This window comes from Protopterus annectens, chromosome 10.part0 (genome assembly GCF_019279795.1).
Source record: "Protopterus annectens isolate FY-2018-M chromosome 10.part0, PAN1.0, whole genome shotgun sequence".
Lineage (NCBI taxonomy): Eukaryota > Metazoa > Chordata > Ceratodontiformes > Protopteridae > Protopterus > Protopterus annectens.
This window is the reverse complement of record NC_056744.1, coordinates 1727422748-1727450379: the sequence shown is the minus strand read 5'-3', so window position 1 is coordinate 1727450379 and position 27632 is coordinate 1727422748.

The following is a 27632-nucleotide window of genomic DNA, read 5'->3' as shown; positions in this document are numbered from 1 at the left end:
CAACACTGCATATTCTGCTGGGATACACAGTAGTGCAGATATCATGGAACTCCAGTGTATAACATCTCCCCTGATTGATGTACTGGATATGCCATTCATGAGGCCTAGTGAATGACACATTATTATGGAATCTGTACTCCCATCTGGATATTATGTCTGTCCAAATAGCCAACTATATTTACACATATAAATGTATCAGATCTATACATACTATGCCATTTGATAATAATCCTTACAAATACTGTGCAGGTTAGAGACTTACCTTGAGAATGCAGAAGTTGACATAACTGTATTTCAGGGCTGACTCTGTCTGATGCAAGTAGCACACAGTCAATACATGGATAGGTACAGGTTGTGTGGGTTGCTTAGTATCAATTTTAATATATGTATGTGAGTAGGAGTAAGGTGTCAGTCCCTATGTCCCTAGATTGTCAGTGAATGTGCTATGTGTTGTCTCTTAGCCAAAGCCAGGGCATACTAAGCATGCCTATGTCTGCCTACAGGGACTTCAGCAGGGGATTCTTCCTCCGAGTTCTCATGTGAATGTGGCTGAGGTGACATATAAGATAAATGAAAGTTTATCTAATAAAAGGCTGACATCATCAGAAATCCCAGAACTCAAAATCACAACTGTGAGATCACAGTACAGTGAAGATGGGAATATTTGCCCTTTCCTCACTGTAGTGTGATCTCGGCATTGGAATATATATTTAGCAGGGGGTGGGTGAGGGGAGCAGCCCCCCACAATTGCGATTTTGAGTTCTGGGATTTTCGATGATTTCAGCGTTCAGTTAGATAAACTTTCATTTATCTAATATAGACCCCCATAGGCACTGGTGGGGGGGCTGTGTATCCCTTCCCTTTGCTGATTCTGCTGCAACTGTTTGCACAGGATCATATTGTGTAGCATAGCACATATTTTGAACATATTTGATTTAGTGAATCAAGTAGAATTAATGGAAGAGAAATGGATCGTCTCTATGTTAGCTTATAGACCACCAGGACTTAATGTGTCTGTTTCTTTAAAACCTGCCCTTAAGGCTAGAAAGTTGCCTCATTAACTTTGTTCTTTTTCTTATTGGCTGTTTAATTTAATTGTTTGATTGATTCTATTTTTTGTATAAAAGACAGCTTCATTTGTTCTGTATTGTATCATCTGATGAAGTGCAGAGAACTGCATGAAAGCTCTAACTTAAATTTTATCTACTTTTATCTGGTAGATTTTGTCTGAATAAACTACTTTTTTTATTTTTAACTATAGCTGTGGATGGTTGTTTCTTTAATTGTTTTCATATTTGCACATGTAGCTGGAGAGTACTGCAGAGCTCCACCAGATATATCTAGGCATTGAAACCATGACTTTGGCAGCCCAAACGCATGCTCTATAATATTCCTAGTTTGTGCATGTGCCTCATTATGGTGTTCTTCCATGGGTGTGTGTGCACATTTCTGATGGATGTCATCATCCACAGTTCCAGGGGGGTAGGCAGCATCCCCCAGTAAATGTCTGTGTGAGATGTACCCCTAGCAAACATCTGGCACAGCTGTAATGTGCACCAGATATGGGAGTCATGATAACTGCCAGGGCTGCCAGCACACACATTCAGGATAATTTCCTGAGCATTGCACCCAACCTGGCAGTTGGAGTGATCCCCCTTGCCGTTGAAGTAGATCCTACCCTCCGCACTGGGTGGTGCCTTGATGTTTACATGAGTGCATTCTATGGCACCCAGTACATCAGGGTAGTGTGCTACACAGTAGAAGTGGTGCTGATTGGCCCTCAGCTCAGGGGTGATGGGGTGAGATATGTGCTCACTGGCATATGGTAGCATGGCATCCAGGAACTGGTGGAGTATCCTGGATGCAGACGCTTGTGAGACCCCCCCCCCAGCATGTCCCCAGTTGGTCTTTGGAATGTACCTGTAGCTAGTATTTTAAGGGCTACACATATCTTTGTTTCCACTCGGATGGGTTCCCCTCTGTTGGCTCTGGGTCTGGGTTAAGGGTGGCAGAACTCACAAAGTTCTTGTAGTATGTTCCTGTCCACAATGTAACGCTCTACAGTCTCCAGCTCATGTAGCTCCTGGAAGGTTACCCTAGGCATGAACACTCTTCTCTTTCTCTGCCTAGGCCTATTGTCAGCAGCACCAGCAGCAATGACTTCAGCCTCTAGTGCATATAGCTGTAGGAGACCTGCAGCAAGTCCTAGCATTTTAAGAGTTAAAATTCCTAAGTCTGTACTCCAATGGTGCAGGATATTAGGGGAAACCCCGACTGTAGGGGGTGTGCATACTTAATACTGGTCTGCTGTAGGTGGAGAATATGTGATTGGCTAACTAGGATGCATTTTGCCTGCCTACATTAACAGTAACATCATTTAGCCTTATTTCTGTGTGTGGAGCTGAGCTGTGCATGAACCCATTAAGCTATGTCCCATGCCATTCAGCATATCTCATACAAGGTTTCATATTAATAATTGAAAACATCCAGTTTTATTAACTGCCTGCCTACATCACCACTGTCCCCTGGGTGGTCTTTCCGGTTGAACGTGCTCAGCAATGCAGCGCGCTACGCAAACATGCACAGCTGAGCTGAAAAAAGCCTAGACATGACATGACCCCCCCCGATGTCATACACATCTAGTGTAAACATCAAGATGGTCTAAGAGCCCACATGAAGTGTATATGTGGACATGAGATCCACTTTCTGCCATTCAATAAATCCACCTCATTTGCATACATATCTGTGCTCACGTCCTGGAAACCACACTGCTCAGAGCTGTATGACCCTAGCAATTGTATCAATGCACCATTGTACAGACCTGACACATGTTTCTGTAATACATTTCTGTCACATATTAAAAATCCTATTATTTCCAAATTTTTAAATTTTTTTCTATTAAGCATGTTTGCACACTGCGACAAGTAGCACAAACATGCCGAAATTATTAAAAATAATTATCAATTTCAATTATTCTCTTTTTTATCTGACATCCACAATAATTATTTTATTAATATGGGTATGTAAATGACATATGCAGGGGATTTATGTCCATTTTTCGCAATTTTAAATCCCCTTTTCTCTTTGCAGACTCCTGTACTCAGATTTTCTCCATGTACACTACAGAAACTGACACAGGGTCTGCAAAGATGCCTTTCTGCTTGTTGGATCACTCAACCTGCCTCATTTGCATAAGATTCACCTGCTTATGAGGTGATTTGCATTCCACGGAACTTTCCATGTTTACACGGGTATGCTTGCTGTTAAGCAGAGCTTACTGAATCTAAAATTATTCACATCTGTGTAAGCATCATAGCACAATGTCTACACAAACAAATTGTATAGGCTTTATTGAATTCCCACCAAAAAAGTACTGATCATAATAACAGAGTAATATATTTTTAGAATAGCAAGTGATGCATTGGCTTAACAGGATGTGTTTGTGTGGAACAAAAAATATTATAATGTTTTTGTAACAAATGGCAATAACAGTAGAGGCTTGCTTAAATATCCTAAACAGTTAAATGTACACAGATATTCAAGCTAAAAGAAAATGGCTAAAATGGTTAACAGCAGAAAAAGTTACAACTTTCCTATCAATGATAGAACATTTTGGCATGCTGAGAACAGTTTTTCTCTGGATTAGCATGGCTAACACAGCAGAAAGAGTTATAGACTATCCTATCAATGAAAGAACATTTGTGAAAGAACATTCTGGGCTTGCTGAAGGAATTGTTTTTCTCTGGACAACATAAGAATACAGACAAAGAAGGCTTCAATACAGGAAAATAATGTTTTCATCAAGGACAAAGTTTTGAAACTATAAAACTGGTTGTAAAGGTGGACAGTTTGTAATCTGAGACAGCTGAGGAAGTGCAGTGTACCTGAAAATTATATCTGTGTTATAAAGAAAATGTAATTAATCTCACAGCAGAGCTTGGTCAGCTGGCTTTAATAAATATGTCAGTAATTATGAATATACAGCTGTACAGTTTGCCTCTGTGTGACCTGTATCCTACTGTTAAATTCAATTTTACACTGAGTCCATTGCAGGGGCAATATAGTCGCCCCACCATTACACATTTACAACCTCTTCTTTACTCAAAACCTAATACCCAGCATCAGTAAAAGAGCCATTGTTAAACCACTCCCAAAACCTAACCCCCTCCTACATCAGTAGATCCTTGAAAAGCTAGTTTATACATAACTTACTCAATGCATTTCTCAATGTCATCCTCTCTCTTCAAAACAACATGGGTTTTGGTTTGGCTGCAGTACATCTACTGGTCTCCAGACTCATATAGATAACACCCTCCTTTCAGTGGACAAAAGCTTCATAACTGGGACCATTTTTTAAAGGCATCATAACTGGGACCATTTTTTTTACCTCAGCAGACCCTTCAACCCAATTGACCATAACATGCTACTAGTATTACAATTCTTATATATCTTGTGCTTTAACTGAAACTGATCATCTAACTAAAATTGGGATCATCACTGATACAGTTCCCTTGTTCCAAAATTACCTTTCCAACTGTCATTTGTCAGTGCATTTTCACAACAATATCTCTCCCTTCACCTCCTCTTCTAATTGAAGTCCTTCAAGTCTCCATTTGCACACCTTTTCTTTTCTCCATATTTATTAGTTGACTTCCACTTGACTTTCCATACCATTCTACTTTTAATGTATGCTGATGACATGATGATATACTGTTCCAACCATACTTCCACTGCAAGATAACACTTGCAAAAAGATTTCCTATTCCTCAGTAACTGGCTTAATAACAAAAAGCTATTTCTCAACACCTTAAAAACTAAAATTATGCTTTTTGATACCACTCCAATATGCCACAAAAATCCCCATACTGTTCTTATACATGATCATATTAACAATGGCATTGAACAAGTCAACTCCTTCAAGTACCTTGGTATCTGGCTTGACCCCATTCTTAGCATCCACTTACACCTGGACTATGCACAAAAATAAGATAACCTACCTTCTCTTTTAAGGCAATATTTCCCTTTTTCTCTCCAGGCAAACCAGGAATGCCACAGGCAAAGACATCCTTCTCACTCAAGTAGAATATGGCTTTTCTCTACTTCAGCTGCAGGAGAAACTCCTCCACCATTGAAATCATAGCTAACTCCATTTGACAGTTTATCACACTCTCCCCTAGCTATGAAAGCCATTGTCTTAGTCTAGATAAAGTCAAGTGACTAACAGTCTGACATCAGGTCAACCTCCTTCTTAGATCTCAGCTTTACAAGCTCTTCAGGCAGGATTCCTTTCCACTCCTAACATCTAACATATTTAAACAAGACCCCACTTGCAGTCGAAGTGTTAATCACTCAGAGCCCTTTATGTAAATTTATAGAAATAGATTTTATTGTTCTGATCAAGCCTGGGGAAAGCTCTCCCCTCCAATCTCAAATACCTCTCTATTTACTTCTCTTTCCATTCATAACTTAAAGCTCATCTCAGTACCAACAATGAATGCAAATGGCCTCCCCTTTCCCAAGCTACCTAATCTCCCACATGCCTTACTGCTTCCTGATACTTTCTCCTTCTTGCCCATATTTATAGCCCCATATTACAGCTTTAAACTCTAACCTGTAGAAATGCCATACTTCTGAAGTGTGTGCTTTCTCCCTTTTACTTTATAAGTCACAGCATTGTACATTTTTGAGCTGTGTGTGCTTTCTCTTTTTAATTTATAACTCATATTCCATTTCTTCTCTGTAGATCTTCAAGTTTTCATACTTTTTTACTTATTTGTATCTTTAATATACAACTGATTTCTGTTTGCTTGCTCCCTGAACAATTATAACTCATACCTCAGTTTGCCTGGGAACTCTATCCCCGGGATTCAATAAACTCTGTGCAGGAATAGTGCTATTCCTGCATGGAGTGGTTCATGTCAATATAGCCACAGCAGAGCACCTTGCATATTCATGAAGGAGTGCTGCTGTTTAAACAACGTGGGCAGAAACCATGAACAAGTGCAGGGGTTGTGTTCAAGTAGTGCATGGACATTGAACATACCCCCTGTACTCAGAAAGTGCCCAATGGCACTTCCTAATCATGATCCTGCATAATATTAGGTAATTTCTCTAATATTATGCCAGTATTTCAGTGTCCATGGAAACTGAAATACATATGGCAGCAGGAAAGCAATGCATGGAGTGTGTGACAGCATCTGTGACACACCCCCTGCATTGTAAAAGTGCTGTATGACACCTTGCTACTTGCTAAAGTAGGAAATGTGGACAAAGGCACAAACAATGGGGGGAAAGCCCTAAAAAGGGGCACCTCTTAAATATTGCCCTCACAAACTTACAAAGTTGATAGAAAACAGGTCATGCATTAGCATGAATTTCCGAAGGATAGAAGTCTGAAAGTCAAATGTATGCCAATATTCCCTAACAGCAGTCCATGTCTACAAAGGCATAAATAATGCGGGACAAAACACTCAAAATAGGGGCAGCACTGAAATGTTCCCCTCAGAAACCTAGAAAGTTGATAGAAATCAGGATATGTACTAGCATGAATCCCTGAAGGATAGAAGCCTGAAAACCAAATGTATGCCATTATTTCCCAACTGCAGTCCTCAATGACTTGTCAGAACACCACAATACTCACTATATAACATAAATAATATAATAATAATAATAATATTGTTTTTTTTCTAGGCTAAGGAATGTTTAAGCATAGCTAAGCAGGTGTGTGCTTTATGGTCCTCTGCTTACCTAGTTTAAACAGCCCATAGGAGATAAATACAAATATACAGCTGAAATTCCCAAGCTGAGATACTGTAGTAGTTAGAGTCCCGGCTTTACCTGCAGGCATTGATGGTTTGAGTACCAAGGCAATCAAATTATTTTTATATGGGAAAGCAGTGTCAAAATTATTTTTTTTAAACTTAAATAAATTATGTAGTAACTGTTTTTTTTCACCCAGGGTAGTGTAGCTGGTGTAAAATGGAAGTGGGAGTGCATATAACATGTGAAGCCACCCATGTATAGACAAGTGTCCCATACAGTATAGTCACACCCCTTGTCAATGTAAGGAAAGCACAAAGAGGGATGTCATGTAAAGTAAATCATATACACTTAATAAATGAAGCACAGAAGAAGTTATCAGGGACCTGGGGACCCAGGTTGACAGCAGCCTGTCATTCGACACCCATGTTGCCAAAGTAGTTAGGAAGACCTTCTACATTGCCCACCTTATCATGAAGGGATTCACATCTAGATCAAGGGAGGTCATAGTCTCCCTATACTCATCACTCATCAGACCAATGATTGAGTACAATGCCCCATTCGGAATGTATCTGACCCGACACTTGCAGCAGCTGGAGAGGCCACAAAAGTTCCTCACCAAAAGGATAAAGGGTCTCAAAAATCTGACCTATGCTGCCTGACTGAAAGAACTCCAGCTCTATTCAGTCGCTTACCGCTTGCTCAGAGGTGACCTGTGCCTGACATATAAGGCCATGTCAAACCCTGATTTGATGAACATGCTTCACCTCAAAAAATCTAGATCCATCAGAGCCACAAGGGCGGGAGACTTAAACCTCGACACAGCTATTAATAGGACGTGCTGGAGGGATAGATTCATCACCCAAAGACTCCCTATGCTGTGGAACAAAATCCTGGTATATGTGAGGCAGAGCACCTCGCTGGCCTTGTTCAAGAGAAATCTTGACCAATGGATGGGAGATCGCAGATATACCCCAGGGATTACCTCAGTGTCACTGCTCGACAGAGGCGCAGCAAAATAATGGGCATAGTTCCCCAAACTAAAGGGGTGGCGTAAGCCACAAAACTATGGGCTAGGCTTATAAATGCCCTCGGGCAGATAGCCTAGTATGAACCTATGAATCTATGAACCTAAATGAAAAGTGAGCAATGGTTAGCAATGCTCAGCTATGCTTAGCAGGTGTAACCATTGCTTAGACATGGATGCTAAGCAGCAGTTAGCTCAGCTAAACAGATTTGTGCACTGTTAAACAGTGTTCAACAATTTCCCCTTTAAGCATTGCTAAAATCAGCTTAGCGGGTTTGTGCATTGCTTAGCAGAGCTTCACTTTTTCAAAATGGTCCAATGACAGCAAAGGGTGGGAATATCAGACTATTTAAATGTTGCAGGTGGGAATATAGTCATAATCTGTTATAGTTCATCTGTGCAGATACAATGGCTGGTGTTCAAGAGGGACTGTGCTTTTGGCTGCAATGCTGGATCATTCGGGAGTCCACAGTCATGGCTGGACTCCTACTAAAAAAACATGAGGAGAGACTGTTGCAGGGCCAGTACCAGGGCTTCCAATACAAAAAGGAGGCCTGGGACCATCTTGCACATGACCTCTCCAGTGCTACTGGCATCCCCAGGACTGGTGAGCAGATACAGCACCACTATGCTGACCTAAAGCATAGGAAAGGGGTGCTCTTGGACCAGTGGATCCAAGATGGACAGGAGCAGAATGCTTCAAGAGTGTGTAAGTATCAGTAGCAAGTAGCTTGTAGCAAATACTAGCATGAAAATGTGATAGACAGATATGCATAATGTGCCTTTTTCTCCCCTACAGCTGGAGCAAAGAGGGCTGTGAACATTGAAGCCCACAGTGACAGACTGCTGAGGCTGCACCAATGGGCTGATGAATATAAATCTAATTTGCAGTATATTGTTAAAATAGCTAAGAAGGAGTGCATTTCTTACTGCTAGTAGGTATACTGTTTCTGTGTGAACTCAATAAATAAAAAAGTTTGACTGATGAATATTGAAGTACAATAAGGACCCTTAAAAACTGTTGTGTTTATTCTGGTATGTTGTTGTAGATATATATAGAATGTATACAGTTTTTTCATAGCAAATATGGCTGTGACAGCATACATTAACTAAGGTTCATCTGTGAACAAGCTGTTAAGAGAAAGTGTAGATGGTGTAGCCGTGAAACGACATATAAATTAAATGTGAAATATATACTGCACTAAGCTCTAAACCCTGAATAGTAATAAGCATCAAAGTGTGTTCCATGCAGTAGTATCTTGTGTTAACCTTTGCTTTCCAGTTGTAGTAATCCACAGGAGTAATGTACAGTACAATAACTATCTGTCATGCATGCATCACAGGATTACAAGTTCAGACTGTCTAACCAAGAGACTATCAGGCAGAAACCAGTGAAATAAGAAACAGTAGTTCTCCAGTAGCTCAGAGTGATAAGAAATAGTTTAGTTGCTATTTTTGCACACCCAGCCATGGTTCAAGTCCAGGGAGTGGTACTAACATGTGTGCATATCTACACACAAGGAACTGGAAATAAATGTAAAAACAGTCAGGTAGTGTTAACAGATATTTTCCCCACAGGTTTTACAGGTAAGTAAATGTTTCCAGTAGCTATATGAAGGGTATACTAATAAACTGTGTACAACTGTTCAATTGTCCCACCATATGCTTGCAAATGACAGCAGGGTAGGTACATACAATATGCATTCTTCCTGGCCCATACCTCTCAATTGTACAGATATTCACTGAGTGTCCAGATATTTGTCTCAAAGTTTTGGTCCATTCTACATAAAGTAGTGGTGTCATGGCAAATCAGTGGCAAACCATTATAGACTGAAGTTAGAAAATAATGATAGACATACAAGTGTCAGATGTCATATTCATCAGAAAAGCCATGCAAATGCAAAACCTATTATTTTATCAACTTTCTACATTTGTAAGAGCAATATCTAAAAATTGTCCATATTTATGGGTCTTTGTTCCACTCTTATGTATGGCTTTGTCCAGATGTCATGCTCTAAGAGGTTGAGAGGTATGTTCCTGATACATGTCTCTCAAGTTTTACGCTGTCATGGCTAGTGGACACTGCTGCAAATAATCCTGGACACAGAAAGGAAACCAGTTGATGTATGCCAGTAGCACACTCACATAACAGCAGTTCAGGGTATCCCTCCTGTGCCACATATGTAACCCTGACATGTATGAGTCTCCTCTAGTCATATACCCAGAGTTGTCACAGTTTGCCTCATACCATTCCAGGCTGACAGTTTAATAGGTATGTTTGTACTACAGAAGCTATGGGCATAGGTAGCTGAAAAGTGAGGGCAGACCCATAGAGTATTGAGCAGTACTGTTATGGAAAATAGAAGCATAAACAGTTGTTAATGGAATTGTTGTCTCTGCCCCCACCCCTTATCTGCATCAGTAATTATTACTCATATACTATGGGTATGTTGTGCTCGAACCCTAATGTTGGGACTTGTGTTGTATTATTCTTAATATGTTTGATTGCTTGCATGTTAACATACCTTGCTCAAATACCATTATTGGTGGCCTGTTGCTGTCAATGTTACTGGCATGCTGTTACTTATACTGTTGTTCCATTATTGCATGTGTTCTGCTTGCTATGCAACTGCTTCAGATATGTTTTATGGGCTTAATTTGAACATTCATGCATGCTGTTATAACCAATCTTGAAATGTGTTGTTCATGACAAACTAACATATTTTGTAAAACCTCAACACCATAGCATGTTTGGGAAGGCAGAGCCTAGCGGATCTGCCTGTCCCGCCTCATCTGGCTATGGTACCAGGCCCCAGTACATCTGGGACCCAACCCAGATCTCCCTTGTCCACTGGTCCTGCACCACCTTCAGCTGGAACCACGTCAGGGGGCGTGGCTCACCCCCCCCGGGAGTGGGCACAGACAGGAGCCTGTCACTTTCTGTCAGGTCAGGGGTTTGGTGCACAGCACCCTTTGAGCTGAGTTTAAAGAGCAGCTGGGCCAGATAGAGGGCCACCTGGTGCACCTCAAAGGGCAGGCTGCCCCTTCTGTCCAGCCCCCAGCACAGCCACCTTTGGGGCCATGAAGGTGAAGTGGTGACTGCCCATGGGTGGGGATCTCAGTCCCACTGTAACCATATGGGGGCCCATGGGCTTTGGATTCCCAACCACCCTCCCCATCAAATGTGTTTGCCCCCTCATGTGTCATATACCAGCCCTGTCTGCTGTCTTGTCTGTCTTGTCTGTCTCCCTACCCAACATATCTCCCCAGATGTACCTACAACCCTTTTCCAACATCCCACTAAAAATAAGGGCATCTATCCCCGACAAAAATTGCCCCATACATAGCTGTCCATTTTGCACATGTAATCTGGTCCAATTGGCTTGACAAATATCAAAAAGTGCCCAAGTACTGCAAGCAAACAATCCACAAAGAAAAAAACACTTTAATAGCAAAACACAGCAGAGCTTTCGGATATAATCCTTCTTCAATACTACAAGCTTACAATTATGTTGCTCATGAATGAGTACTTTCTATCTGTAGAGGAAGACCTTAAAAAAGACATTTGCACCCTTGAAAATGATATATTGGCTATGCCTATTTTTTCGAACATGTCTAATCATTTCCATGATATGGTAGGGAGGCTACAAACTTTGGATGCCAGAATGGAAGCAACTAAAAAGCGCAAACTTGTTCGTGACATTAATGATTTTGGCAGAGGGAATATCTTCTCTTGGCCTAGGGAGAATGCCCCTCTAGGTAATAACAATAGACCCAAAAGTGAATCCTCATTTGCTTACAAAGCCAAAACAAGAAGTAATCTGGATACTTTGGACGATATCAGCGATGTTACTATAGTTTCTAGTGAACAGAATAAGAGTCCTGTAGTACAACCCCCCCGCCTGGATCCGTGAGTGGTTTGACCCACGTAACGCCAACTATAGGAGCAGAGACTTCCAATGCCTCTGTAACACCAAAGCGAGTGATTACAACGTCTGAAAATGCAAACGATGAGGTGGGGAGAAAGTCACAACAACTAACTTTAAACTTCGCTTCAAACCGTTTTTCACTGGAACACCCTGAAATTTTGAAAGAGTGATCGACGACACAGAGGGATTCTCCAGCTACGCGCTCTGGGACATCCAATAAAAGGAAACTTAACAGCCCTTTAGGCACAGCCAAGATGGGCCGAAAATAGTTAAAGGTACGTTAAATCTATCGACGTTCCAGTTACAAGAAGCCCATCTATCAGTACTTTCGAAGGGGCTTAACTTTATTCCTTCATGTGGAAATGATCTGGTGTCTGCATTAACTGATTTGAAGAAATTCACCAGAATGTTAAATTTAAAATTGTTGTTTGGTCAATCACTTTAAGCGCCTTAGTACTTTTATACCTATTACTGTACCAATAGTGAAGGCTTTTCATGATTTATGTGAATTACAAATTAGACAATTGTATGAGGGTAATAATAAGATTAAAAAGAATGAGTACAATTTAAGATTGGATGAGTTTAAAGCATTTAAAGATTTATGCTCCTGTAAAGAAGTAATAATTAAGCAAGCTGACAAGGGAGGGGTAGTGGTGCTCATGGAACGTGACAAATATTTGTCTACTATGTCCTGTTTGCTGGAGGATACTACTGCTTTTAAACGCATTACTGGTATGGATGTAAAAAATGTATATCGTATGTCAATATGGTTATTTATGATTTACAGCTGCAGGGTCAGATAGATCTTGATTTGTTTAACTATTTAACAGTTCCTTGTCCTGTGACACCTCGCTTATATGGAATACCTAAGATCCATAAATCAATTACAAATCCACCTATGAGGCCCATTGTCTCAGGAGCAGGTTGGGTGACCGAACCCCTATCAATTTATTTACATGGACAGTTACAACCCTTTTTAAATGATTGTGACTCAGTTCTACGTGACAGCTTTGATTTCTTACAGAAGTTACGAGTATGCTATAACTCTGAGAAGGAACAAATGATTAGTAATGAGTATTATTTGGTGACTCTGGATATTGTTTCTCTTTTTACGGTCATCCCGAATGACGATGGGATTGACCTTTTGAGAGACTTTTTGATTTCACGTTCCAATCCTGATTATGGTAAAATTGAAACCTGGTGTAGTCTACTAGATGTGATTTAAAAAAAAAATGTTTTCCTTTTTAATGAATTGTTATATCTTCAGCTCACTGGTGTGGCTATGGGTACCTCCATAGCCAACACTTATGCCAACCTGGTGCTTTACCAGTGGGAAAATAAGCATATTTTGAGTGATCTAAACCCTTATAGGCAACATATTAGATTTTTTCAGCGTTTTGTAGACGATTGTTTTTTACTTTGGAAGGGTAGTTTGGATACATTGAATATGTTTTTAGATTATTTGAATGGGGCCTCTTCCTTTTTAAAGTTCAAAATGAGTTGTTCCAAGACTGAGATTGTGTTTTTGGATGTAGAAATCATACTTAAGGATGGGCATATGAATACAAGATCACATAAGAAGGATGTGTGTGCTGGTAGATACACCCATTTTCACAGTATGCATGCACCACACATTTTTAGAGGTATTGTGAGATTTCAGTTAGGTAGGTTGAGTAGACTCAACACTGATGATTGTTGTTTCGAGTTGCAATTAAAGGATATGTTGGCAGATTTTTCTGCCAGTGGATATGATAGCACTCTACTCTCTGTTGAGAAAGAGAAAGTGATGCAGGATAGGAAGACTAAGTTTGTTCCCACATTCCTGTCTGATCCGCTGGAGTCAACTGGCTTACCTTCTAATAACACAAGTGCACGTAAGGATGTGATTAGGTATGTGACTGCATACAGTCATACAACACCATCCATAAAGCAAATAATATTCAAGAATTGGCTGATACTCATGGCTTCCAATGAATTAAAGGTTTTATTGGGTAACAGACCTCTATTTTCTTTTAGAAATATGAGAACCTTAAAAAATTCTTTATGCTATAAGGATTTCTCTACCAACATTGTGAAAATGCTCTCCTCTAAGTACGGTACATGCAAGTGCCATAATTGTTCATGCTGTGAGGATATTCTTGACACAGGGAGTGACCTATTTGTTCATCCTGTGACAGGGAAAGCTTTTAAATTTTATGTTTCAGCTACCTGTCACACAACACATATAGTATATTTAGCTACCTGTGTGTTATGTAAATCGTTTTACGTAGGGAAAACCACGCGTAAGTTGAAAGAGAGGATTACAGAGCATAAGTCTGAAATTAGAAGATGTGTTGATACAAATGCTTTATATAAACACATGTTAGATTGTGGACAAGATCATGTTTTTAAGTTTAGAGTTATTGACTCTGTCTTCCCCTCCCCAAGGGGTGGGGATATAAATAATTTTTTAGAAATTAAAGAGTATGAGTGGATTTTAACGTTTGCTGGTGACCACTCTCCTGGTCTGAACAGCATGCTGAGCCTTAAACCAATTTTGGTTAGGCTTAGTAGATTGAATTTATAATTATGTATATTGTTTTATTTCACTATGTGATTTTATGTTTATATGTTCGTGTGATTTTGGCTGCTAGCTTGAACAGCATGCTGAGCTTTAAACCAATTTTGGTTTTGTCTTATAGATTGAAATTATTACTATATATATTGTCTTAAACTTGTTTTACTCTGTGATTTTATATGGTCATGTGATTTTGGGCTGCTAATCACATGACTATTTTGGGCCTGTATATAAGTTTGAAGAATTTTGTAAGCTTGTAGTATTGAAGAAGGATTATATCCGAAAGCTCTGCTGTGTTTTGCTATTAAAGTGGTTTTTCCTTTGTGGATTGTTTCCAATTGGCTTGACAACACATTTCTGTTGTCCACACCCCTCTCTCTGGGGTTTGAGTGTCCAAATTCACCTCCAAATTTTGTACACATGCACAGCTGTTGCTGTATAAGACATGGACATCTATGGACCTTCCCTACACCTGTCCTGCACATCCCTAGCTATCTTTCATATCATTTTTCCTTCTGTGTGCCCCTTTTTCACCACTTTCCTATCACCACCTTTTCTTTTAAAGAAATAAGCACAGGTTTAAGCAGCAGTAAGCGTCAGTAAGCGAGTTTGCGTGATGCTACCTTAAACCAACACAGATTAAGCATCTGTACAGTTAACCATGTGTTAGCATCACTTAGCTCCATGCAAACCCGTGCAAACCCACTTAAACTTTAATCACTCTGTCACCATTGGCCACTACATATATATATATATATATATATATATATATATATATATATAAAAAGAAAAAAATATATAGATTCATAGGTTCATGGGTGTGTACTAGGCTAATGACCTTGGAGCCTTTACAAGCCTAGCCCATAGGATTACCCTGGCATCATGCTACCCACCTTAGTTCCCAGTGCCTCTGTCAATTAGAGCCACTGAAGTGATCCCCAGGGTGAATTTTCTATTTCCCATCCATTCATCAAGATTTCTCTTGAAGAGGGTGAGTGAGGTGCTCTGCTTGACATGTATGGGAAGTCTATTCCAAAGCATGGGGAGTCTCTGGGTTATAAACCTGTCCCTCTAGCATGTTCTGTTGATTGTGGTAATGAGGTTGAGGTCTCTGGAGAGTGTAGTGTGGAGGGATTGGGATTTCTTTAGATGTAGCATTTCTAACAGAGCTGGGTCAGACATAGCTTTGTAAGTCAAGCAAAGATCACCTCTAAGTAGGTGATATGAGACAGAGAATAGTTGGAGTTTTTTGAGTGTCCATATAGGACAAGTGTTTAAGGCCAAGGGGGGTACTTTTATAGCCTCTCCAGTTGTTGCAGGTGTCTAGTGGGTACATGCCAAATGGGGCATTGTATTCTATGATTGGCCTAATGAGGAAAGAGTAGAGGGAGACAATGACCTCTTTCTTCCTGGATGCAAAACCCTTACTAATGAGATATGCCACATAGAAGGACTTTCTGACCACAGTGGCGATGTGATGGTCAAAAGAGAGGTTGCTGTCAACCTATGTTCCCAGACCTCTTATAACACCTTTTGTGTTCAGTGGACTCCCATCTATGTAGTAATTCAAGGGAACCAGGTTTTTTCCAAGGGGGATGATGACACATTTTTTGGCATTGAACTTAAGGCCATGGTTCTGACACCAGTTGTTGGTCTCAGTGAGGCCTTTATGTCACTTGGGGAGTTAATAATAGCTCCCAACTTGCAATCGTCTGCAAACTTTGTCAGCCAGAGTCTCTTTGTGTTGGCCTGGACTTCAGAGAAGTAGATAACAAAGAGGAAAGGACCCAGGACCGAACCCTGTGGGACTCCACTCGTGACTGGTTGGCAGTCTGACTTGGAGTCAGCTACTTTCACACTGTGGGTTCTATCTGTGAGGCAGTTTGCAACTCACCTAGTGATATAGGTGTTGATGCCTAGCTTAGTGGGTTTTTCCTATGATTCTAGATTGGGGAATGGTATCAAAGGCCTTGGCCAGATCAAGGTAGGCTGTATGAACCACCTTGCCTTCATCCACAGCTCTGGTGACTGAATCAAAAAAGTTGACCAAGTTGAGCAGGCATGATATACCTTTTACAACACCAAAATGTATAGGATCCAGAGTTTGGAGATTCCCTATATCCTTGTTTATTAGGTGCATGATGATGCATTCAATAGCTTTGCATATCAGACTTGCCAGGCTAATGGACCGATAGTTCTTAGGGTCTGTAGTTGCTCCTCCTTTGTGGAGAGGGATGACTGTAGCAGTGCACCATTTGATAGGGACAAAGCCTGAGGTGAGGCTGTGATTGAACAGGGCACACAGGTGAGGTGCCAGTTCACTCTGTAGTTCATGTAGAACACAACCAGGGATATTGTCAGGTCCTACAGAAGCTGTATTCATGGCCTTGGACAGTGCTGTTTTAACCTGTACAGCAGTAATACTGGGTGCCTGGCAATCTACTGGAATTGTGATTGGTCCTTTGGGGGGAAAGGGTAAAGCTGGCACTGAATCTGTTGGCCAGTATATTGCCAATATCTGTTAGCTCAGCATAGGAGGTACCATTGTGCAGTAGCTCAGAGCAAATCTGGGTATTGCCATGGAGATTCTTTACATAACTATAGAAGGGCTTGCAGTTGTCTTTACTATCTGTTGCAATTCTGCTTTCATAGCTAACTTTAGAGGATTTGATGAGGGATCTCAGCCTTTTGTTGAGGCTGATAAATGAGTTTTTCCAGTCATGGGACTTCACTTTATTCTGCATCAGTTTCCTACTTCTGTTGTAGAGTTTGTTTATGGCAAGGACCACCAGACTGGCTTCCTTTTTTTGAGGAGAGTGTCTTGGTTCTACTGGGTATGGCGAGATCCATGCATTTATGTACATGTTCATACAGTGGATTGGTGTCTGATTCAGTGGTCATGCAACTATTCCCCATTTGCATGGGTGCTGTTGTAATTTCTTAATGCTGCATTTTTTAAAAGTAAAGTTTTTCATGTACTTATAATATAAATATAGTATTGCAACATATTATTTTATATACTCAGAGGCACCAAATTTGGTATTAGACGAAATTAATGAGGTATAATACAATTTAGTTATTATAGAGCATGACACTTTAAATATGGAATGTTTTCAGTGTTTACATATTTAACAGGAACAGGCATTGTCAATTTATATTTAATTATATCTCATTATATTTAATTATATTTCATTAATTATATGGTTATTCAATTATTCCATCAATGTGGTAGTATAAAATCTTGAGCTGTATGGTGTAGTATTTATTCCTTGAAGGCATAAGCTGAGGTACCGGATACATATATATATATATATATATATATATATATATATATATATATATATATATATATATATATATATATATAAATAATGAATCTGTGGAACAGACCAGAAATATGACCAGTAAACCTGGACATTCTGAAACAATCCAGCCAGTTGAGAGGTATGCTCATAACCCCTTAGTGCAATGAATCTGGACCAAGCCTGACAAGGGGGTGAAAGCCATGAAAATAGAGACATATCTGAAATATTGGAGTAAATAAGTTGATACAGTTGCTGCAGTAACACTCTCATGTCTGTTCTAAAATATATTGACTGAAATAGCACAAGTGCAACACTCAATTACTTCTCACTAGTTAGTGACTTAAATCCTCTCATCATCCCACTGATGTGTCAGAAATACAAAACACTTATGGGGGCCAGGTAACAGTACATCCTACAAATATCTGGACATAACATCACATTAGGGAAACTACACTGAGCTGCTAAGAATGTCACCAAGCACCATCCAAACTACAGCCAAACTGACACAACACTAACCCAAATCCGTTATGGGGAATTACACATGTATTTACAAATATACCAGGCACTACAAGATGTAACAGCACTGAAAAACAGACACCAGTGTGAAAGTGCATACCCACAGCCAATTTCACCACAGTCACTGTGACATACTGGTAAGCCAAATGAACAGTAGACTATAAGCACTGTGTGAACAAAACCATCATCATGTTTGCCACTCACACTACCCCTACCTATACTGGCCAAATTCACAGTGTAGTATGATGTCTGACTATGGTACAGGACATGTCTCTGTCTGCCCTCCAAACATATACAGCTAATAGAGCCCCAGAAACTGGAACAGCATGCACAGTCATATAGAAAAGGAGCCATAACACTTATATCTACCCCCTCCCTACACAGGCCAAATAACATTTACACACTACACTGCTACAAAATCCTAACAGTCTGTCAATCATCAAAAATACACAGACCTCTAAACTATACAGAGTCCCACATAATGTCCAGGCTTTGTCCTCATATATAAGGCCTCTTCCACATAACATGTCTGGCAGTCTGATACATCACTAGGTTGATAACAGGAATGAAGGCACTAAATAATGATATACCATACCTATCAACATCTTACTGCATGACATCTGGACAAAGCCTGATATACTTGGAGGACAGAGGCCCAAACACAGGGGCATATTTGAAATATTGCTGTTATAAACTGAGAAAGTTGCTGGTGTAACAGGGTTTGCTGTAACATATCTGTTCTGAGGGATGTGAAGTCAGAAACACAAATGGATGTTACCATTTACTGACTAGGAGAAATGGCAGTGGAATTTTTAACTAGATTGTTTAATGAAATTTTGGAAAGTCAGAGGATGCCTGAGGAGTGGAGAAAAAAGTGTTTTGGTACCTATCTTTAAGAATAAGGGTGATGTGCAGAGCTGCAGTAACTACAGAGGGATAAAACTGATCAGTCACAGCTTGAAGTTATGGGAAAGAGTAGTAGAAGCTAGGTTAAGAAGGGAGGTGATTATTAATGATCAGCAGTATGGTTTCATGCCAGGAAAGAGCACTACAGATGCAATGTTTGCTCTGAGAGTGTTATTGAAGAAATACAGAGAAGGTCAGAAGGAGTTGCATTGTGTCTTTGTAGACTTGGAGAAAGCATATGACCGGGTGCCTAGAGAAGAGTTGTGGTATTGTGTGAGGAAGTCGAGAGTGGCAGAGAAGTATGTAAGAGTGGTACAAGATATGTATGAGGGTAGTGTGACAGTGGTGAGGACTGCAGTGGGAGTGACAGATCCGTTTAAGGTGGAGGTGGGATTACATCAAGGATCAGCTCTGAGTCCTTTCTTATTTGCAGTGGTGATGGACAGGTTGACAGATGAGATCAGACAGGTGGCCCTGTGGACTATGATGTTTGCAGATGACATTGTGATCTGTAGTGAGAGTAGGAATCAGGTTGAGGAGAATCTGGAGAGGTGGAGATATGCTCTAGAGAGCAGAGGAATGAAGGTCAGCAGAGCTAAGACAGATTATATGTGTGTAAATGAGAGTGAGGTTAGAGGAATGGTGAGGATGCAGGGAGTAGAGTTGGTAAAGGTGGGTGAGTTTAAGTACTTGGGATCAACAGTTCAGAGTAATGGTGAATGTGGAAGAGAGGTGAAGAAGAGAGTGCATGCAGGGTGGAATGGGTGGAGAAGAGTGTCAGGAGTGATTTGTGACAGATGCGTACCAGTAAGATGAAAGGGAAGGTCTACAAGAGGGTAGTGAGACCAGCTATGTTGTATGGGTTGGAGACAGTGGCATTGACAAAAAGGCAGGAGTCAGAGCTGGATGTGGCAGAGTTAAAGATGTTAAGATTTGCACTCGGTGTAACTAGGATGGATAGGATTAGGAATCAGTATATTAGAGGGTCAGCTCATGTTGGACAGTTTGGAGACAAAGCAAGAGAGACGAGATTGCATTGGTTTGGACATGTGCTGAGGAAGGATGATGGGTATATTGGGAAAAAGATGCTAAGGATGGAGCTGCCAGGTAAGAGGAAAAGAGGAAGGCCTAAGATAAGGTTTATGGATGTGGTGAGAGAGGACATGCAGGCGGTTGGTGTGACAGATCAAGATGCAGAGGATAGGAAGAAATGGAAAGAGATGATCCGCTGTGGCAACCCCTAACAGGAAAAGCCGAAAGATGACGAATACTCAGAGTATGCTACTGATTTTCCAAAGACAAAAAATATCTGAGTAACACACCAAACATAAGAGTCCAAACTCTAGTCAGTCTGTGGATAGCCCTACAGTTGAGAGTTATGTCAACCACATAGCACTGTCAGACTTGAAATCATGCAGAAAAGCCATGTCCACCCAAACCCTGTCAAACTAGCATTAATTATCTGTATAACAGCAATACTTACATTCTGTCCCTATATCTGGAACATTCTCCCCCATTTTGTTGGGCTGTCTCTACAGTTTTTGTTGTAAGAGGTATTTCCAACTACCCTCTGTGATGCTGTTGTTCACACACCTCCATGAAGTTCTCCTCACAGGCAAGGAAAAGGGCCAACACCCACATGAAGTACTCAATTATAGGAATGTGTTGCCATGACATTGGCTATAAGAATAACAACACAGCTGTTCTGCATGCATACAATTAGCAAGTGGGGGACACCAAATGGTGCACAGGCTATCAGCTGCTCATGAGCATTACCTACAAAAGGCAAGCTGCTACCTATGCAAAACAGATGTATACCATATATCCCGGAAAGAGAGAGACAGACAGACAAACAAACAAACCAACACAAATTGGAATCAAACCAACTCTACTTGGAAGAAAAGGCATGTCAAATTAGTAAGCATGTAATGGAATGCAGTAGGGGGTATGTAACAATGGGAAATAGGAAGTTCAACAAATATGTCACAACAAAACTTACTGTATTGATATATTGATGATTAGAACATATAGCCATAGCATCTGGGTCTATCTGCATTGAAATATATCACAGTCCAGGCCCCTGAGTCACCCCAGGAAAGGATGGCTCACATATGACTACTACTGGAGTGTGTGTTGAACAATACTTACTGTGACACTGCTAGGCCAGCTACTGGGATGTCTTAGATATCCATATGTTAATTTTGAATACAACTATGATATACATGTTTGTCTCAGAAATCTGAGAGATCTATACAGGGTATTTTCATAGTAAACTACTGTTGCAGACATGTGTGTTGAACTGCATGTGATATACTGAGCTCATACCATTCAACTGTCCAGTGTTATGCACACTGACCATATGTGTGTCTCATATCTGTAGTCATGTACTCATAGAGTTGTGTTATGTTTGGCAAATCATTGGCAAATCTGTGAAGACTGACATTACAACATCTCCTTGCCTGTCTTCTGGCTGTTTCCATTAGGGGTTGCCACAGCAGATCATCTGTCTCTATTTCTTCCTTTTCTCTGGATCTTGCTCTGTTACACCAGCCACCTGCATGTCCTCTGTCACCTCATCCAGAAACCTTATCTTAGACCTTCCTCTTTTTCTCTTACCTGGCAGCTTCATCCTTACCATCCTTTTCCCAATATAGTCAGCATCCCTCCTCAGCACATGTCCAAACCAATGTAATCTTGCCTCTCTGGCTTTGTCTCCAAACTGTCCAAGCTGGGCTGACCCTCTAATATACATATTCCTAATCCTGTTCACTCTTGTCACACCCGGTGCAAATATTAACATCTTTAACTCTGCCATGTCAGGCACTGACTCCTGCCTTTTGGTCAATGCCACTGTCTCTAAGCCACATAACATGGCTGGTTTCACTACCTTCTTGTAGACCTTCCCTTTCACTCTTAATGGTAATCATCTGTCACAAATGACTCCTGACACTCTTCACCACCCTCTCCATTCTGCCTGTACGCTTTTATTCACCTCTCCCCCACACTCATCATTACTCTAAACTGTTGACCCCAAGTATTTAAACTCATCCACCTTTGCAAACTCTACTCCCTGCATCCTCACCATTCCTCTAGCCTCTCTCCCATTCACACACATATATTCTGTCTTAGTCCTGCTAACCTTCATTCCTCCCCTCTCAAGAGAATATCTCCACCTCGCTAGGGTCTCCTCAACCTGTTCCTTACTCTGACTACAGATCACAATCTTATTTGCAAATATCACAGTCAACGGGGACTCCTGTTCGATCTTGTCTGTCAACCTGTCCATCACCACTGCAAATAAGAAAGGGCTCAAAGCTGCTCCCTGATGTAATCCCACCTCCACCTTGAACAGATCCATCACTCCCACTGCAGAACTCGCTGCTGTCACACTACCCTTGTACATTTCCTGTACCACTCTTACATATTTCTCTGCCACTCCTGACTTCCTCATACAATACCACAACTCCTCTCTGGGCAGCCTGTCATATGTTTTTTCTAAGTCCACAAAGACACAATGCATCTCCTTCTGACCTTCTCTGTACTTCCCCATCAACACTTTCAGAGCAAACATCACATCTCTAGTACTCTTTCCTGGCATGAAACCATACTGCTGCTCATTAATCATCACCTCCCTTCTTAACCTAGCTTCTACTACTCCTTCCTATTAATTTATGCTGTGACTGATCATTGTTATCCCTCTGTAGTTACTACAGCTCTGAACATCACCCTTATTCTTACAATCAGTACCCAAACACTTTTTCACCACCCCTCACTCATCCTCTCACTTTCCAAGATTTCATTAAACAATCTGATTAAAAACTCCACTGCCATCTCTCCTAAACCCATCCATGCTTCCACAGGTATGTCATCTGGACTAACAGTCTTTTCATTCTTTATCCTGTTCATAGCTGTCCTTACTTCCTCCTTGCTAATCCGTTGCACTTCCTGATTCACCATACCACATCATCCAACCTTCTCTCTCTTTTTCTTCATTCATCAGCCCCTCAAAGCACTTTTCCCTCTGCTCAACACACTCTCCTTGCTTGTGAGTATGTTTCCCTCATAATCCTTTATCACCCTTATCTGCTGCACATCTTTCCTAGCTTGGTCCCTCTGTCTAGCCAATTGGTACAGGTCCTTTCTTCCATCCTTAGTGTCCAACCTTTCATACAACTCTTCATATGCCTCAACCTTAGCCTTCACCACCTCTCTCTTTGCCATGCACCTCATCTCCTTATACTCCTGTCTACTTTCTTCATCTGTCTGACAATCCCACTGCTTCTTTGCCAACCACTTTCTCTGTATACTCTCCTGTATGTCCTCATTCCACCACCAGGTCTCCTTGTCCTCAGTCTTCTGTCCAAATGTCACACCAAGGACCTTTCTAGTTATCTCCCTTACTAGCTCTGCTGTAGTTACCCAGATATTCGGTAACTCTTCACTGCCACCCAGTGCCTGTCTTAACTCTTCCCTGAGCTCAACCTTACAATCACCCTTTTTTAGTTTCCATGATTCGATCATTGGTGCTGCCCTCACACTCCTCCTCCTCTTCTTGATCACCAACATCATCTCACAGACCATCATTCTATGCTGCCTAACTACACTTTCCCCTGTCACTACTTTACATTCTCCAATCTCCTCCAAATTGGCCCTCCTGCATAGGATATAATCCACCTGTGTGCATCTTACTCCACTCTTGCATGTCACCCAGTGCTCCTCCATCTTGTCAAAATATGTATTCACCACAGCCATTACCATCCTTTTTGCAAAATCCACTACCATCTCACCTTCCACATTCCTTTGGTTAACACCATGCCTACCTATCACTTCAGCATCCCCTCTGTTCCCTTCACCAACATGCCCATTGAAATCTGCTCTAATCACCACTCTGTCACCCTTGGGTACATTCATCACCACTTCATCAAACTCACTCCAAAAATTTTCTTTCTTATCCATCACACACCCAACTTGCAGAGCATATGCACTAACAACATCCATCATCACACCATCAATTTCCAGCTTCATAAATATCACTCTATCTGACACTCTTCTCACCTCCAAAAACACTCTTGGCATACCGTTCCTTCAGGATAACCCCTACACCATTTCACCTCCCATCCACACCATGAGAGGACAATTTGGACCCACCTCCAATACACCTAGCCTTACCGCCCTTCCATCTGGTCTCTTGCATACACAATATATCAACCTTCCTTCTGTCCTTTATATCAGTTAGCTCTGTCCCCATACCAGTCATACCACCAACACTAACAGCTCCTACCCTCACTACCACACTCCTAGCCTTTCATCTCTCTTCCTGCCATATGAGTGTAGGACAGCATCCAGGGTATATCTGTGAATGCAAAGGCTACTGTGCTATCAAATGATTTATGTGTGTTACAGCAATATTAAGAAAGTATCACCACTTTTGGCCCATTGCCCCCCATGTATGTGTGACATCCTCCAGATGTCCTGCTCTAACAGGTTGAGAGGGATGACTGAGCAGCAAGAGTGTAAAAACAGTGTGCCAAACTGACATAGAACAGAAATGTATATCAGGTATTACCTGTGCACATGCATGTATGAGTAGGAGTACCTGGCTGCCTCATAACAACAGACATGGGATGCAAAACATCAGGTAAATAAGCTGTAGATGTTGCACACTTGTGTAATCTTAGTTTCTGTGCATTCAACAGAGTTAGATTTCTACAGCTACTGGTTGTTGCATTGCTCTGACACAGATGGGTACTAGAAAAAGCATGATTATCAGGTTGAAATTGGAGAGGTGTCCAACTGTGTTATGACCTTGTGTCCATGCCTATTACAAACAGCTATATGACCACCTACATAGCTGTATGGGCTCAGCAATACCTTACTTGTAAAACCTGCCTCCACCAAGGTAGGGTAATCCCTTTTGCTGGACAGCAGCAATACACAAACCACATAACTGGTCACTACATTTGCTGTACAGGGCAAAGTAGGAGCAGGCACCAACTTGGCAGCAAGTCAACCTTTGTCTGAACAAGCATATAAGGTCACAGGTGGATTACTGTAAGGCTAACTATGAGAACAAATTGGACACATCCACCAAGAGCAATCACAAGGCCATCTTCACATATGTCTGCAATCTCAGAGGAAATAATCCAACCCGCCCTGTAATGGTGATCAATCATACCACATACACCCACACCATAGCTATAGCCAACCTGCTGCAGACAGGTTTAGGGCACACATCTCCCCCCTGGCTCACCATCAGTATAGTTCGATATGCACAGCAACCACACCCCTCCCCTCATCATGAGGGAGCAGGTGCATACTGCGTAATCAAAGTCAACAAAAGCAAGTCTCCATGGGACCTGATAACATTCCTGTCTGCATCCTACATGAACTCAGGCATATGCATATGCTTCCAGCTCCATTACACACTGTATACAAGCAAAGCCTGAGCACCATTGACATCCCATCATGCAAGGAAGATGGCCCACTGTCATCCCTCTACAGAAACGTGAATGATGAATGGTGGTTTATGCAATGTACTGGCCCTCAATGGGGGGAACATGATACATCAGGACCAGGAGTGCAGGACCAGAAGTGCAATGCAGGTTCATACTGTGCTGATAGATGACAGGGGTATGATGGGGTTGTAAGTGGTGTCTAATGATAGGCGATGTTGATGTGCTGGCTCTGTAAATAACTCTGGGCAATGTCTGAGGTCCTGTGATGTGCTTCCCTGTTTATGTATTCCAGGTGGCATGCAGCGTCAGCCAGCATGTACTGCAGATGAGAATACAGCCATCACCGATGCCATAATCCAGCACCATGTGTTGCTGTTCAGCCGTAGCCAAGAAAATCTGTGGGAGTGGAATGCACTGTGGGATGAACTTGTCCACAGAGTTAGCACGTTGGGGCACCATGGCCGCACATACGATCAGGTCAGGCATCATGCCACTGACCTGATATGTCGTGCCCGGCAAAGGGCTGCTACCATGGCCAGGGACCGTTATGCTACAGGTGGGGGTCCAGCCACACAGGCCCCACTTACAGCAACAGAGGAGCTCCTTGCCAACCTTGGCATAGCCCCAATACAACAGCAAACACATGAAACACAAGTCGTGGAGGTGGGTGGCACCCAGCCAACAGGCAAGGAGCATCTAGGTAAGGCTACAGTGCACAGCACTTTAATCATGTAGCAGTCATGCTGTCTTCTATAGAGTATCTAGATTCATATGTCAGTTCAAAATACATTTGTGGGTGGGGTTTAGTAATGCACACAAGTGCATATCAATGGTGAAGGACAGCAAATTGTGTGCTATCAGAGCTTGTACTGCACTGTGCAGGAAAGTAGTATTCATCTTGTACCAATGCCAAATGTGAATCTGCTGACAATACCTCTCCCTCACAACTACATAGGTACATCAGGTCTGGATGTGGGACAGCAGCCTAAAGACAGTGAGTATGGGATTTTCCTGTTGTGGCTCACCAGTACCCCAGGCATGTTAAGGTCATGCATGTGACTATGTACACAACTGTTACTCTCAGCCGTTTTGCAATATCTGCACATTCAGTTGTGGTGGGGTTAACTGCATTGCATAACAGTGGTCATCACAGGGGCCTATTTGCAGCAAATGTCACATATCTGTAGCATACCTCACAACCTGTCATTCCAAGAAATCAGGACAAAGACTGACAAAATGGAGGGACAAAGGACCAAAACTAGGGACATATTTTTATAAATTAGTGTTATACAATGCATATAAATGGTGTACACACACCTGTTAGAATGCCAAATATTTGTGATATACAAACATGAGAGCACAATAGACAATTTGCAAATCTTTCCAACCTTTCATGTGACCTATAACCTGTACAATTCAATTATAAAACAAGCAAATCTGTTAGAGGAACAATTATGACACATAATCGCACAAGAAGCTAGATGCATATGTGTGGACAGGCTGAAGCTGTGTTGAAGCAGCTTTCGATATAATTACAGCATTATGTCTTCTTGGGTATACACCTGCCATCAATTACAGAGACTCTTTGATTAACAGCAAATAATGGTCAGCTGTCCTACAAGGATTATCCTAACATTTACTCAGTTGTCTACTACAGCAATAGCCATGGTTCACATGGTTTAAGAAGCAGCAAAGGAATCTCATTTTTGAAAGGTATCAGCCCAGAGAAGGGTACAAAAACATTTCCACAGCATTGCATATGCCATAGAACACAGTCATCAAAAGGTGGTGAAAATATGGGTCAACAGTGGCATTGCAAAGAACTGGATATCCCCTCAAATTTGATGAGAATACAAGACCAAAACTGGACAGGGAGGCTGCCAGAAGACCTACAGCAACACTAAAAGAGTTGTAGGAATCTCTGGCAAGTACTGGGTGTGTACTACATGTGACAACAATCTTCTGTAGTCTCCATATGTCTTGCTTATAGGGTAGGGTTGGAAGATGGAAGCAGTTCCTCACACCAAACAACATCCATGCCTGGTTAAATTCTGAAACACAATACATCAGGTCTCCCAAAAGCATGTGGGAAAATGTGTTAATGTCTAATGAGATCAAGTTTGAACTCTTTGGCCACATCTCCCACAGGTTTGTTTGCCACAATAACAACACTACGCA